Source organism: Paroedura picta, chromosome 8 (assembly GCF_049243985.1).
Source record: "Paroedura picta isolate Pp20150507F chromosome 8, Ppicta_v3.0, whole genome shotgun sequence".
Lineage (NCBI taxonomy): Eukaryota > Metazoa > Chordata > Lepidosauria > Squamata > Gekkonidae > Paroedura > Paroedura picta.
In genome coordinates this window covers 22,441,024-22,457,166 of record NC_135376.1, presented here as the reverse complement: position 1 = coordinate 22,457,166, position 16,143 = coordinate 22,441,024, and the positions used below count along the sequence as shown (strand labels likewise).

At 44.0% G+C, this 16,143-nt stretch overlaps 1 long non-coding RNA gene across 2 annotated transcripts in view; it reads right to left on the bottom strand.

Annotated features, from left to right (window-relative positions):
- Positions 1 to 16,143, bottom strand: part of LOC143843080 (uncharacterized) — a 236,984-nt gene that overhangs the window by 217,827 nt on the left and 3,014 nt on the right. The window lies entirely within an intron of this gene.

Below are 16,143 nucleotides of genomic sequence, written 5' to 3'. Positions count from 1 at the left end.
GGAAGTGATGTTATCATTTCTGGGATGTCGATGCTCTGGTATTTGGGGAAAAAATTCTATGGTTGAATTTGGCTTCCACCGTAGAATTGTTGTTCAAATATCAGGGTGTCACACAAACAACCCATATATAGTCATATGGGCAATGATGTTACAGTACTTTGGATGGCTGTCAGTCACAGTAAAAAGGGGATTTGATTGTTCTCACTCACCAAAAGGTGTCTTCCTATGGTCTAAGAGGCACGAATCAAAGAAGAATAGGGACAGTGAGGTACAAAGAAGAAAAGTAAACAAAAACTGGGGGCACTTTAAAAATAGTACTTATGCTGCAGTGGTGTAGTAATGTGATAACTTTAAAAAAAAGAATAGCATACTTGGTGGAAAGGGAAGGAGGCAAACGAGGATACAGAACGATGCAATTAGGTGCAAACATTTTTGGGAAAGGGAAAGGGATCAAAGCAAGATTGGAGGCTGCTTTGGTCTGACTCAGATGTGGGAAGTATATTTGGTGAATTTCAGCCCAGGAAACAGAGGAAAGCGCAAATGCAGTGACCCTGGTCTACTTGCAGCATCCAAAGGAATCCCAAAATGAGTCTCAAACAAGAGATCCCTGGACATATAATTCAAGTGAGGACTAACGCTCCCCGAAATAATCCCTATACTTTTTCCTCAATCAGAAATGGTAACCCTGGGGGGGAAAAATTTATAAGCACAACAGAAACATAGAGCTTGAAGGTGCCTCAGGAGTCATCTAGCCCAATCCCCTGCTCAACACAGGAAATTCACAACTACCCTCCTCCCTACTTTCCCAGTGATCCCTGCTGTATGCCCTGAAGAAGGCCAAAACCTCCAGGACCCCTGGGCCAATCTGACCTGGGCAGAGTCTGCACTTACTTTGTTTATTCCATTGTCAATCCTGTTGAATTCAGATTGATTTGAACTCCGGTCTTCCTCTCCCCCCCCCCCATTGAAACAGGAAAGTGTTCTGCATGTGGTTAGGGTAGGTCAGAAGGGGGGGGGGAGCCAAGCTTTCTTTCTGTTCTTGAAGGGGGGGAGAGGTGCCAAGTAAGGGGAGAGGAGCCAAGCTTCTTGGAGGGGGGGAGAGAGGATCGAAGAAGGCAGAGGAGGGAGAAAAAAATCCAAGACCGACAGAAATTGAGAGAAATTAGGGGCTTCTCCTTTAAGGCAAGCTTGTCATATGACCAGCTTTGGCCATTCAGGGGTTCTCTACCACGCAGCAAAGCCCAGATTCAAAACAACCTGATTTCTCAATCTGGATTTTAAGTATTGAGCAATAAAAGCACTCTAAGATATCACACAATAAAGGTACGGTCACTCCGGATCAATCCTTCTTGCTGCAGAAGGAAAATTTAAATCGCCCCAAATCAAAGCAGAAATTGCATTCTGTGTAGACGGCAGGGACTGAATCGACCTGGGATTGGAATAAAAGCTCTATGCAGTTTACACCCTGGAGGAAAAGTCCTTCCTGACCCCAAAGTGGCAATCAGCATTACCCTGGCATACAAGAAAGGGCCTTCAGACTCGAGCACTGCCTCTTCCCTTCCTACCCTCCCTCTTGGGAATTGCCTAAATCCACAGAATCAGCATTGCTATCAGATGGCCATCTAGCCTCTGCATAAAAACTTCCAAAGAAAGAGAGCCTGCCACCTCCAGGGGCTCAGTGGTAGAGCCTTTGCATTGCATGGAGGTCCTAGGTTCAATCCCTGGCATCTCCATTTAAAAGGGTTCAGGAGGTAGGTGATATGAGAGATCTCTGCTTGAAACCCTGGAGAGCCACTGCCAGCCTCAGTAGATAACATTGGCGATGGACAAAAGGTCTGATTTAGTACAAGGCAACTTCATATGTCCATAAGCTCATTCCATTGAGGAACTGCTCTGTCAAGAAGTTCTTCTTAGAGCCAAAAGCTCTCTTAATTTAATTTCAAACTGTTGGTTCTGGTCCAGCCTTCTGGAACAAGAGAAAACAACTCCACTTCATCCTCTATGACAGGCCTTCAAATACTTGAAGATGGCTATCATATCACTTGTCAGTCATCTTCTCTCCAGGCTAAACATACCCAGCTCCTTCAATATGGGTATTTCCTTTCTCTTAAAGCAGGGGAAAGCTTAAAGCACCAGTGTGGTCTAATCAGAGAAGATTTACCCCTCCCCCCTCGCCCAGCCTCACCGCTATAGTCTAAATCAGATCTCTTTGCAATTGCTTTTTGCATGCTCTAGACATATGTGGATGACAGCTAGAGGACATCTGGCTGTCCCCCTTTCTGTCATTTCAGTGAGCAGTTCTCTTTCAAAAGCCATTAGGTGAAAGTCTGAAGAGAAAATTGTCCTTTCATTGTTGGGATTATACTTATTTCCTCCCGTGTGACTTCAAAGGACTGTTTTTTTTTATTGCAGTCTTGTTGCTTGCTAGCCACTTCAAACAAAGTTAGAAAGACGGGATTTTTTAAAATTAAATTAATAAATTGTATTTATTTTTCTACTTGTATGCCTCCCTTCCTCAGAGGGCTCAGGGTGGTGCATAACTTTCATAAATTACATTAAATCACATAAAATCAACAAAACTGTCAGCTTTCATAATGATCCACATTTTAAAAAGTCTCAAACTTTCCAACAGGCCTCCTCTTTCTCTTTCGAGAGAGAGAGGAGCACATCAAGTGCATCCATAACATTAGTAGTAGATGCTAACTGTAGTTGGGCATTTTAAGTAGGGAGTTTTAGAATGTTGATGTTATTTCTTGGCCTCAACCAATGAGTTAATTCAAGGGATTCCTATGCAGCTCTTAATTCCCTTAAACACCCATGATAGTGCTTTGTAATCAACTGCTGGTCCTCATGTTTTCCAATGGATACAGCTTCTTCCTTCTCAGTAGGCCATGCCTGCAATCGGATGCTAGTAGCAACACTTAAAAACTGCATACCTGCTCAGTGTTTCAAGATGAAGTCAGGGAAGGGGCTTTGGCTCAGAGGCAGGACAAAGTTCCCAGGTTCAATCCCTAGTTAAAAGAATCAGGGAGAAGGTAATGTGAAAGACCTTTGCCTGAGACTCTGGAGAGAGGCTGCTGGTCTAAATAGATAATACTCAGGCTTTGATGGATCGTTGGCCTAACTCAGTATAAGGCAGCTTCCTGTATGTTCGATTCCTGAGCTCATGGCCTGAGAGATCTTCCCTCTCCCCATTTTTAAACATCCAGCCTGATGAAGAGTTCTGTAGGACTCATAAGCTTGTACTCTATTTCGTACTTATTTTGGTTGGCCCCACCTAAGGTATGGCACGGTTTTTGTTCTGGGATTTTGCTTTGGACCAATGTGGCTCCCTGCAGATTGCTATAATCTGATGGTAAGTGAACTTTGTTTCCTGTTTCAGTATGCATATATTAACTGAAACAGGTGGAACACCTTTCAGTAATGCTTGTTACTTATATTTTTTGGTAATCCTCTGTATCAGTGGTCCCCAACCTTTTTTATCACTGGGGACCGGTCAACGCTTGACAATTTTACTGAGGCCTGGGGGGGGGATGTCACTGACGCCACCTGAGCCCCTGTTCCACTTGCTTTCCTGCTGGTGCCCCTGACTTCCTGCCGCCCACTGGGGGGGGGGCGCTGCCAGCAGTAGCTGTGCAGTGCCATGCTGAAGGGGAACCCCAGCCATGGCGGCCGCTGGAGAGCACCAAAGGTGAGCCGGCGGCAGAGTGGCAGGGCAGCCCCCAAAGCAGCAGCCGGGGAGGAGGATGAGGAGAAGCCGTGGCCCAGTACCGACTGATCAATGGACCGATACCGGTCTCAGGACCGGGGGTTGGGGACCACTGCTCTATATGGTTTTTGAGGGACATGTTGCTGGACATGAGCCATTTGTGCTTTTCATAAGAGCTTGTGTTAGTTTACATCATCATCAGATGTTGATTATAGCTTTTTTAGGTGAATGACAGGGGTTTTTTGTAACTTGTTTGCTTATTTAGGGATTTAATTATAAATCTATCGTGTCTTCTTTTTTTCCAGATTGTTGAATGTCTTTGCTTTTAAATTTTGTTTCCTTGGACATGCTGCACCATCCGTTTTAAGAGACCTACAAGCTGCAAATGATACTTTAGAATACCCCCACCCTTTTCAGTTTATTTTTGTCTTGGACTGCTATCCTGAGCTCTCAGGAACTTGGTGTGCTCATTGGGGAGGAAGGCAGAATATACAGAAAGCAATCCCCAATCTGCATGGCCCAGACAAGCCCAATCACATCAGATCTCAGATGATATACAGGATCAGCCCTGGGAGATCACTAAGGAATGCCAGGGCCGTGACAGGAGGCAGGCATCTGAACATCTCTTGGATCACCAGAAATCCAGTGACTCAACAGTACACCACACCACCACCAAAGAGAGCAAATATATGAATGCAATGGCTTGCTTGCTATTTTCTGATGTTTGAATTATATCTAATGAAACGCGTATGGCAAAATTTGAGTCCAGTTGCACCATGAAGACTAACGAAGTTTAATTCTGGGTCAAAGCTTTTGTTTGCATGCACACTTCTTCAGATTTATTTATTATTTGTTTGTTTATTTATTTATTTATTTATTTGGATTTTTATACCACCCATTCTTTACAGCTCTGGGCAGTTCTGGAGAAATGTGCATGCACACAAAAGCGTCAACCCAGGATTAAACATGGTCGGTCTCAAAGATGCCACTGGATTCAAACTTTGTTCTATTGCTTCAGACCAACATAGCTACCAATCAACAGGTATGGTGATAGAAGTGCCTGTGGCTTTTTCCCTAATGCATCAGGGCAAGAAGCTCTATAAGAATTAGTGGGAAGCATGTGAGACCCTACAGAAGCATGCTTTGACAGTTGCCTTTAGAGTCTCTTCTTAAACCTCACTATGCTTTCGCAATGTTTTGAAAATCTCATGTCCAATAAATTGTTCCTTAGCATCTGTGAAGACTCGCTCCTTAAAAAAAAAAGTATAAGCAACTATTTCAGATTATCTCCTAGATAAAAGAAGCTTTGTAACATGACAGATTGCTGTTCAGATCTGCCCTTTTGAAATAAAACGCAAAACCTATCCTGCGAGGGAAGGGGGAGGGCTAATTCAGCCTGTCAGGGAAGCTTTCTTCAAGATCTGCCAAGCCTTCTGCCTTCTTCTGCATCATTCCACTCTGTTCTTATTCGCCATCCCACCACCACCACTTCTTCAAAAAAACAAAACAAAGAAAATCTGCACAGGGACAATTCCGTTTCTGCTCCCAGGCGGAATTGTGCAGGGATGAAAGTGGGATATTGTGCAGTTCTTCAAAATGAGTTTGAGGGAAAGAGGGAAAGATGAGAGCATGCTTAGAGACAAAAAAAAAGATCACTTTATCTACAGTCACTTGCACACAGGTTTGGAGTTGATATTATCTGTTCACTCCGGGCTGCTTACAAAGGATCCAGCTACTGTCATTGGGGGTAGATCCAGTCACACTCCATGTAGCCTTTCTCCAGTCTAAGGAGCTTCTTTCAACTTAAGTGCCTCATCCTTTAACAGCTACTGAAAGGAAAGCTTCAAACTTAAATCGATTGGCAAGGCAAATGGCTGGAAACTGCAAGATGTCATGGTCCAGTTGTGTGTTACATTGGTCAGGCCCTTCCTGGAGTACTGTGTGCAGTTCTGGAGGCCTCACTTCAAAAAGGATGTGGACAAAATTGAGAGGGTGCAGAGGAGACCAAGCCCTATGAAGATAGGTTGAGGGACTTCTGAATGTTCAGCATGGAGAAAAGCAGGTTGAGAGGGAACATGATTGCTCTCTTTAAGCATTTCAAAGGTTGGAGGAGGGCAGGGAGGATCTTCTGTTGGCAGCAGAGGATAGAACCTGCAATAATGGCTTTAAACTATGTGTAGAACAGTACCAGCTAGATATCAGGGGGGAAACTCAGTCAGAGTAGTTCAACAGTGGAATAGGCTGCCTAGGGAGATTGGTGAGCTCTTCCTCTAGCAGTGGCTGGACAGATACTTTAAACTGATCCTGCATTGAGCTGGGGGTTCGACTAGATGGCCTATATGTCCCCTTCTAGATCTGTGATGCTATGATTCTATAAACATTGCTCAGTGGAATAGTACAACAGGCATTGCATTGTGCATCTCTTTTCAGGCTGGATTAATGGCATTTTCTTTTTATTTGGTGTGTATACCCCACTTTCTTCAAGGAGTCTCAAAGCAGCTTTTCTTCCTCTTCCTACAGCAGGCACCTCGTGAGGTATGTGGGACTGGGAAAGTCCCGAGAGAACTGTGTCTGGCCCAAGGTCACCCACCTGGATTCACACAGAGGACGAGCAGGGAATCAAACCAGTCCTCCAGATGGGAGTCCACTGCTCTTAACCACCACACCATGCTGGCTCTCTTGAATGCAACAGCAGCAGTCTATCCAGTGTGGTCCAGGTATGGGATGTTGAGACGACCCATTTCTTCAGTCTGCCGACTCCCAGAAAGGAATGATAGGACACTGCAGATGCATCCTCATATAGAAGTAGCCTGTCAAGGGCACAGGAGCATTGTTCCCTTAACACTGTGTGTGCCCATGTTATGGTCCTAAAATAAATCTTCAGTACCTTGAGTGGGAGGGTCAGGAGGGGGGGGGAGGGAGGGAGAAACAAAGAACTGCATCAGATGTCCACGCGTTCACAAACGCAGAGCACATCACTGAATTATATTATCCCTGAATTTAAGCACTGGAGGGATGTATTTGCAAAGGATTTAAGAGATACTATGATTAAAGATTGTTGGGGGGTGGGTGGGTAGAGATTAGATTAGATGGTTCTTAAATAATCCACTGTCGTCCTTGGTGCATTTCCTAATAGACCCTGAAGCCACATTGATACTAGCTGAGGAAGCTGTTGAAAGGTTTTGTCCCCCCCCCCCCCAATGCAAATAGTGCTGGCTACCAAGAGAGTACCTGTTTTTCAAATGAAAATGTGGTGTCCAGGGAAAGGGAGAGGGCAGGTGTTACAAGCAAAGTGGGGATGATGATGATGATTCGGCTTCTATACTACCACTCCCGAAAGGCTCTCTCGTATCACTGAGGACCACACTAGGCATTATATGCAGATGACTTTACCATTTCACATTTTTTAAAGCAGCCATGTGAAGCTGTGAGAGGGAGTGGGAAAGCAATGAGGGATCACGCTCACCCTGCTGACCATTCTTCTGCTCAAGGTTGTCCAGCTCAGCATTTTGCCTAGTAAGAGGAATGGCAACAGAGGTCTGGCTCTGTGCAGAAAAACTGCCTGAGGGGAAATGGCTATGGAATCCTCCTTTCCTAAAAAGTTTGCCTTTTGGAACTGTCCATAAGGAAGGCTGAGCGTCAAAGAATTGAGGCTTTTGAACTTTGGTGCTGGAGAAGACTCTTGCGAGTCCCTTGGACTGCAAGGCAAACAAACCGGTCAGTCCTCGAGGAGATCAGCCCTGACTGCCCCTTAGAAGGCCAGATCCTGAAGATGAAACTCAAATACTTTGGCCACCTCATGAGAATGTAGGACTACCTGGAGAAGAGCCTAATGCTGGGAGCAATCGAGGGCAAAAGAAGAAGGGGACGACAGAGAATGAGGTGGCTGGATGGAGTCACTGAAGCAGTCGGTGCAAACTTAAATGGAGTTCGAGGAATGGTAGAGGACAGGAAGGCCTGGAGGATCATTGTCTATGGGGTCACGATGGATTGGACACAACTCCTCACCTAACAACAACAACAATAAGTTTGCATTCTCAAACACAGTCTTTTAAGTCTGATTTTAATTAGAACAATAATTCTGGCATAGGGACCAGGCAGCCCTGACCTGGCTATCCTGATTGTGTTGGCTCTTGGAAGCTAAGTAGGGCTAGCCCTAGTTAGGAGCTCACCAAGAATGATGAGGTCTGCTACTCAGAGGCAAACCACCTCTGAGTAGGATACTTAGGGCTGATCCTGCGTAGAGCAAGGGGTTGGACTAGATGGCCTGTATTGCCCCTTCCAACTCTATCATTCTATGATTCTATGATTCTACCTCTCTGGCCTTGTAATCCCTTGGGGGGGGGGGGACTCCATAAATCAACTGAGACTCAGCTATAATGGCTGCCACCAGGGAAGGTTACCCTTAACCTACTTCAGCCATCAAACTGGAGACATAGTGGTGAGGAGCGGTATATAAATCAGATGAATAAACAAACATTTGTCAACCAGGCTGCTGCTATTCAAAGGCAATTCCGAACCCATGTGCTTAGGACAAGATTGTAGAAGGAACTGGTTTAATTTTTTTTTAATGCAGGCCATATGTTCAGGACAGCTTATTATACAATTTAACAATCCAACCCACAATCAACAACAACATCAGCATTAAAAATAACAAATCAAGACCAAAGTGCCACCAACTAAGGAACTTCATTGCCAGCACAGAATATGAACCAGAGAGGTAATAAGCCTTCTGAAATAATTCAGACAAGACCTACCCTGGGCTAGACACAATGCAAGTATGCACTGTAATCAATGACAAGCACAGTAAACTAGAACAGTGGGCTTCAATAAAATACAGAATGGTATCATGGTTAAGAGTGGCAGACTCTAATCTGGAGAACATGGCTTGATTCCCCATTTCTCCACGTGCAGACAGCTGGGTGATCTTGGGCCAGTCACAGTTCTTTTAGAGCTGTTCTCACAGAGCAGTTCTCTGAGTTCACTCAGTCCCACCTACCTCACAGGATGTCTGTTGTGGGGAAAGGAAAGGTATTTTAAAGTATTTTGGGACTCTTTTGGGTAGTGAAAAGCAGGGTACAAAAACCCAGCTCTTTTTCTTTTACAGTTTAAGAATTTTGAGATATTTCTTCCTAGATTGGAAGACTTGTGGGTAAACTCTCTTCAACCTTCCTCCCTGCATTTTGCCAAGCTAAGACAGGCCTGGGGTGTATTATATGCCCTGTTCGTGGGCTGTACGTGGACTGATATAGGAGGCTGTACTGATGGACTATACATACAAAACCCAGCAAGGCAAATAACCCGAGGGCTATTGTGTTGGGGAAATAGCAGTATGGGGTGTGCGTGTGAAGTCCCCCCCCCCACCCACACACACACACTTGATCCAAACCAGGGCCCTATGTTCTTGGGAAATTAGTTTCCTTGCACCTGACATCAAGGTCAGATTACGGGAACCCAAAAACTATGTTGAAAAAACCCAGCATTTATTGTATATATATCAAAAATCCACTACCATCAAGCACAACGAACATGAAGCATAAATAAAGCTACTAAAATAACCAAATCTACAAATATTCATCAAGTTAAAACAATTTACCCTTTGGATACAGCTTTTGCTCATATTTCCCTAGCTGCCAAATCAAACAACACCACTCTGTATATAACATGATATGAATAATGTTTGACACTGAGCCTCTGCAGCCTGGAAGCATAAAAAAGGGTATGGGGGGAGGGAGGGTTGTTTAATCATTTGATGCCTTATCTCAAATGGGTAGCAGAGCAACTAAAATTCAGCCTTCTCTTGCTTTAATTTTTATTCTCAAAACAGGTACACTGAGGGGCTTGTAAGGAATCAACGAATGAACTTATTGAAAGAGATGAGGGATTTGAGCCTGATCCTTTTGTATTCAGACAAACTAGTCTTATTTCTTTCACTATTCCTGGACCATGAGACAATCTGAAACTTACAAGTTGAACTGAGATGCATCTTGTAAACGTTGCAGCAGCTCTAGTTGCTCCCTATAAATCTAATGGCAATTTTCAAAAAAAAGCAACACAAGGTTTTCAATAATTGAATGACTTTAATTCAGGCTAAGCATTTTAGGTCATGATCTGGATTGTTTAGGCAGTCTCATCAGCTCTCAGCAATTCTCAGGTGGGCCCTGATGAGTTTGTGAATGGGAAACTACCAAGGAAGTCCAGGGTTGCTATGCAGAGCCATGCAATGGCAAACCATCTCTGTTCATCGCTTCTCTTGCCTTGCAAATCCTATGGCGTTACCCAAAGATTAGTTGGGGAAAACTAGCTTTTAAGGTGACAAACTCAAGAGAGGGTGACTGAGATCATAACCTATGTTCACAAGGTTTGTTCCCTTAGAACTCTCAAAATAAACCAGATGTTTGACCAGAAAGGCTTTTATTAAGGGGAAATAAGGGAGTACAACACACAAAACACACTGAAAAACACACTAAGAGGAAAGCTATTATAGGGAAGGCGATATTTACCAATCTCAAAGATAGAGGTCTGTGAAAACAGGAGCAAAATGACCAGTGTTTCACTGGAAGAAGAGCCAGCAGGCCCACATGCAAGTTAGAGTGTGTGGTTGGTCATATTTTATAGGACAAAAAGCTCCTTGAAACTAGTCTCCCAATAGTGGCATTTCCAGGAGTGGAGAATGACTACAATTGCAATTTGTGCAGTGAACTATACGTTCTAGCGGTTCTTGATAACCTTCTGAGTACTGGACAGGACAGCCATCAAATTTGAGAAAACTGCAATATATTGCCTAATGAGGTCAGTAGATGAAGGAGGACTGAGACTGCAAATTGATGAGAATAGTCACAAGTTCTTGGGAGGCCTATTGTCCTAAATTATGCATTTCCCTGGAGTGAGGAGATTATTAGTAGGCCAGCTGCATTTGCCCCACACATTCCAAACTGTATGTCCATACTGTCTCAGGAGGCTTGTCCATTTCTGTCTCTTGTTGCATTTGCACTTATGAGCTTGTTGCCATATATTTCTATGTCAGTTTTGGTCAGGCAGTGTATTGCATTTAATATTTGTGCTGATACTGTGTGATGGGCATTCATGATTATCTAACCATTATCTAACCTCAGTGAGAGAAGGGGACTGCCTGGTAACAACAGAGTTGTCTAAGTCAGTCATGATGACTTGACAGCATTGACCACCACGTATTTTAGTGATCCTATGGTTTGTCTAAGGAAGTCAAGGTGGCATGACTCTCTCCCCATTTTATTCTGTAAGAGCCATTACCTAGCTTTAAGCTAAGTTACCCAAAGAGCCATCCTAAATAGCTACTCAAACTCCTTCTCAAGTCTGCTCAGTGGGCCTTATTGCCAGGAAATTTTTCTTATGATGGCACTACCAAGAAGCTTCTCAGCAGACTAGGGATTGGAAGCTAGATTTTTCCCTCTGGGAGTTCATTCCACCAGGTGGAGGCCAGGAAGGAAAAAAACACTGGCTCTGATTGAAGTCAAGCCATGATCTGAGCCTCCATTGAGAGGGAGGCATCAAGAATTACACCCAAGTTCCTGGCGGAGTGGGCCAGTGATATCTGAACTCCATCCAGGCTGGGTAGGTGCACGTCCTCACTTGGACCCTTCCTGCCCAGCCACAGGACCTTTGTCTTTGAAGGGTTGAACTTCAGATGACCCTGCTTGAGCCACCTTGTCACTGCTTCCAGGCAGCTGGCTAATGGTTCTGGGGGAGAGTCAGGGTGACCATTCATCAGGAGGAAGAGCTGGGTGTCATGGGCATATTGGTGGCAACCTAGCCCAAACCTCCACACCAGTTGAGCAAGAGGGTGCATAAAGGATTGAATAGGATTGGAGAGAGAACTGTTCCCTGAGGGACTCTGCATGCCAGTTGGTGATGGCTTGATGAGCCCACTCCCAGTGCTACCCTCTGTCTGCAATCATGGAGAAAGGAGATCAGCCATGAAGGGCAGTCCTGATCCCGGCATCGGCAAGGCAATGAGCTAAAAGCTAATGGTCAACTGTATCTAGATTAGAGGTCTTATAATACAAGAAGCGCCGCCCCGCCCCGGTCCAACTGGCAACGGAGGTTGTCTGTCAGGGTGACTAGCACTGCCTCTACTCCATGGCAAGGCCAGAAACCAGACTGGGATGGATCTAGAACTGAAGCTTCTTCCAAGTATGCTGACAGTTGGTCCACGACAGCCTTTTCAAGCATTTTCCCCAGAAATGCTAAGTGCGAGATGGGGCAGTAGTTGGTAGGCCGTTGTGGGTCCAGACGTGGTTTTTTGAGCAGTGGGCGAACCACTGCCTCTTTTAACCACTCCAAGAATTCGCCTGTTGAGAATAGTTTGCTTTTCTGAGTAACTGAAGATCTTCACAATCATACATCTTAGAATCTTAGATCAAAGCATGCACACAAAGGCCACAAGAGACCAATACAGGATTTGGAAAAATACTGTTAAAACATATAATGTCTACATTATTTTTCTTTTCCTCAAATGTTTTTCTTTTAGCCTGCAACCCCAAAAGTAATCATTTTTTTCTAATACATTCATGTAGCAAAGCTAATATTTCAAAAAAATATATGGCAAAAACACAGTGGTTTTATCAAGGTATTTGAGGAATGACTTAATGGGGAAAATCATTTTTTCAGGAGCACTCTGAAGTCAATCAAAATGATTCAAAAGCACAGGCTAAAGATGGAAGCTAAAACATTAGTTACTCCACAGTCACCATAGGCAAATTCATGACAATGTTCCAGAGTACAGCTAGTTTGGATGTGATTTTTCCCAACTCACTTGAGCAAATAAATGATTGCACAAACCTGTGAGCACTAGAACATCAAAGATCACCCTTGAAATCTGGCATCCCCCAAAGCAGTCCTTTGACTCACAATTCATGTCTTTATCTTCAAGTTGAGCCTGATGGTATACTTACACTCTCTAATTCCAATTTTGTCAATACAAAAACCATGTATTATATAGCCACCTATGAAATCCAATTACTTGAGTTATATTAAACAGGATCTGAAACCAGGACTCCCCAAGACTCAAGGATAATTCCCAAGACTCAAGGATAATTCCCACAGCCTCTTCTTTGAGGAAACTCTGAAAAGTAGGGGTATGACAATAATTGCATATGAAAAGAAGACATCTGAACAACTTTAGCAACATGATCCCATGCACCCTTTCTCGTAAGTCTTACTTGATCCATTTGGGCTTCCTCCAGACTCAAAGTACACAGGACTAAAGCCTTGGTATGGACTTACATATCTTGAAAAATCCATGTTCTCAAACCTTAGATAAAACCAAAAGCAATCGGGACTTGCAGAAGAAAACCAGAAACTGAAAGGGCAGTGGTTAATTCCTTCTTTGCCAGCTTGGTGTAGTGATTAAGAGTGACACCTTCTAATCTGGCAAACTGAGTCCGATTCCCCACTCCTCCACATGCAGCTAGGTGGATGACCTTGGGCTAGCCAGTTCTGATAATGCTGTCCTCATAGAGCAATCCTGTCAGGACTCTCTCTGCCTCATCTATCTCATGGGATGTCTGTTGTGGGGATAAGAAGGGAATGTGGGGATAAGAAGGGAATGTGGGGATAAGAAGGGAATCTTTTTAAATGTGGTGGAAACGTGAAAAAGTTTATAAGCTTTGGGCAAAAGTTCATACCATTGTGTAGTTAAGGTGGGGTCCTATATTCCAAACAAAGACTATATTTTACTATTCTCTGTATTAATAACTTACATTGTCTCTATTCTATATTTCTATCTTTATGAAAATAAAAATATATAATAAAAAGAAGGGAATGTGATTGTAAGCTGCTTTGAGACTCCATGTAGTGAAAAGTGGGTTATAAAAATCAACTTTTCTTCTAATGTATCCGTATTGATATCATCATGAGGCTATTACCTCTCAGCCAGGCTTCCTTCCAACTGTGTGTGTGTCTAGGTGATTTTCAGGGCAGAATCAGTAGAGAGGGAAAGAGTTAAGCACTTTCTAGGGATGAATGTTGTCTTTACCTGGAAGGTCTAACTGGACCTTTTTCTGATTGTGCAAACTAAACAGGTTTAGACCTGGTTAGCCTTAGATGGGAGAACACCATCTTGATCACCATCTTCAACTCTTGCCTTGAACACTCTGTGAGGGCATCATAAGTCTGCTGTGACTTTATGTGACTTTCTACCATGTCTGATAGCCTGCTGCTTTGGCTCCTGTCCTGTCTACCAGTTATAAAAAGGAAGTTGATTTTTCAGTGGATTGATTTGTCTGCTCGTTGACCTGTTTGTGACAATTCGGCAGATGGCTTCGCTGTATTGTTGCAGTTCAGTACAATCAACACCTTGCCACTGATGGCTTTTTTAAAGCATTAAGATCAGTGGTCCCCAACCTTTCTGAGGCTGGGGACCAGTAGGGCATCGGGCCACGCCCGTGGGCCGCGCATGCACGAATGCTGATTCCCTCTCCCCGCCCTCCCGCAGTAAGAAGCTTCCCGGGCCGCAAGCTTGCGGCCTGGGAAGTTTTTTACTGCGGGGGGGGGGGGGCGGGGAGAGGGAGCCGCGGCCCGGACCCATGGCCTTCGTGGCCCGGCACCGGGCCACGGCCTGCAGGTTGGGGACCACTGATTAAGATGACCGATTGTGATATTGAAATTTCACACCAACACTATGGCAACTTATTGCTACAATCTATCCCCTCTGAATTTCCTGGTTTTGTTTTTCTTTTAGGTAATTCTCCAGGCTCATTTCAGGAAAGGTGCATCATAACAATGTAAGAACCATCCCTGCTGGATCAGACCAGTAGGCCATCCAGCGCAGCATCCTGTCTCACACAGTGGCCAACCAGTTCCTCTGGAGCTCCAACAGCAGGACAAACAAGTTGAGGCCTGCCCCTGATGTTGCCTTCAGGCTCTGGGATTCAAAAGTTTACTGCCTCTGAACACAGAAATTTCATTTAGTCACAATGGCTAGTAGCCCCTGGCAGACCTATCCTACCCTGTATAGAGTTCTAAACTTGGAAATCCGAATTTGGGGTTTTTTGGGGTGTGAGGCTAGACCAAGCAGTGGATGATTTTGATAGGGGCTGGAGCACTGGAGATGGGAGAGTTTAACTACTTCCCCATATAGTTTTATTTATTTACTGTGCCATCTTATGCAGTTTATCAAGCCTTACCCCTATTGAAATCAGTGTGCTTAGACTGAAATAATGCTGCACAGGAATGTACTGTCAAGTGCAGTGGTATAAAGTCATGGTCATAGTCCCCTGAAACAAGACACTTAAGGTTCAAATTCCAACTTATCCATCAACTCCAATGGCCTTGAGTAGCAGGGTATAACTCTGCTTAGAATAAGTCAGTCACACATAAACTGCACTTACAGAATGACACCGGCCCTATGGAATCGATCCAAAAGTCACTAAGTATGTTTGCAGGGGGTTTGCTTTTAGGGGGGCAAAACCTGTTTTTGATTATTTCACATGTCTATATGCTGAGGGTAAATAAAGTCTGGTGACGTAAGAAAGCACTTCCCAGACCTTATGGAATCTTGTAGGGGCTTAAAAAGCATGGCAGGTTATCTGTCCTTCAAGTAGGACTCTGTTGCTCCAGTCTTGTCAAGTTTTACATCACAATCCTTTATAAACTCATTGTCTTCAATGGGCTTGACACTTGGTAGAAAGTTGCCGACTTGGTACAAGTGCTCTCAAGATGCAGCCCACTTATGCTATTGCTGACCCTATAGATTCCAGGGGTGGTTTGTTATTGTCTGCCTCTAGGTAGCAACCTTGGGACTTGTTTGGTGGTCTCCCATCCAAGTAGTCAGAGCTGACCCTTCTTAACCCCTGAGATCTGACAAGATCAGGAAGGAGATGATTCTGATAGGGTTGGATTGATAATACAGAGGTTACATATGGGGAGGGGGAATTAATGTCAGGTGATGTTCAGGAATAGTGCTATAGAAATGACTGGGATTTCTCTTACATAAATCGCCTGAACAGTAAAAGGATGGTCCTGGGTTGCAGGAAGAGAAAGGGTGGGGTGGGGGAATAGCAGATTTTCCATTTTGAACCAAAATTGGGGGCCGTACTAAAACTAAGGACAGCAACCGCCCATAGACAATACATGATTGCCCATAAACAATACAAGGCAGTCTATAAATTTAAATAAATAAATAAGAACTTAAGGGACTATACCAAATCATCAGTACATTTCAATAAGGGGATATAACTGAATTCATAATAGTACATAGCAAATATACCATGATACAACTCCAAAAGACTCACTGGCTTCTTAAGAAAACTCTGTTGGGAAAGGAATACTGCAGGATCACACAATAGTAGAGAGAGATTTTCAGAGGGTTATTTTTGTTAGTTTCTCCAACCGATGTCTCACAGTCTTTCAGTCAGATATGGTCCACAGAACATCCTAAGGGCAAGTTTGCCTTC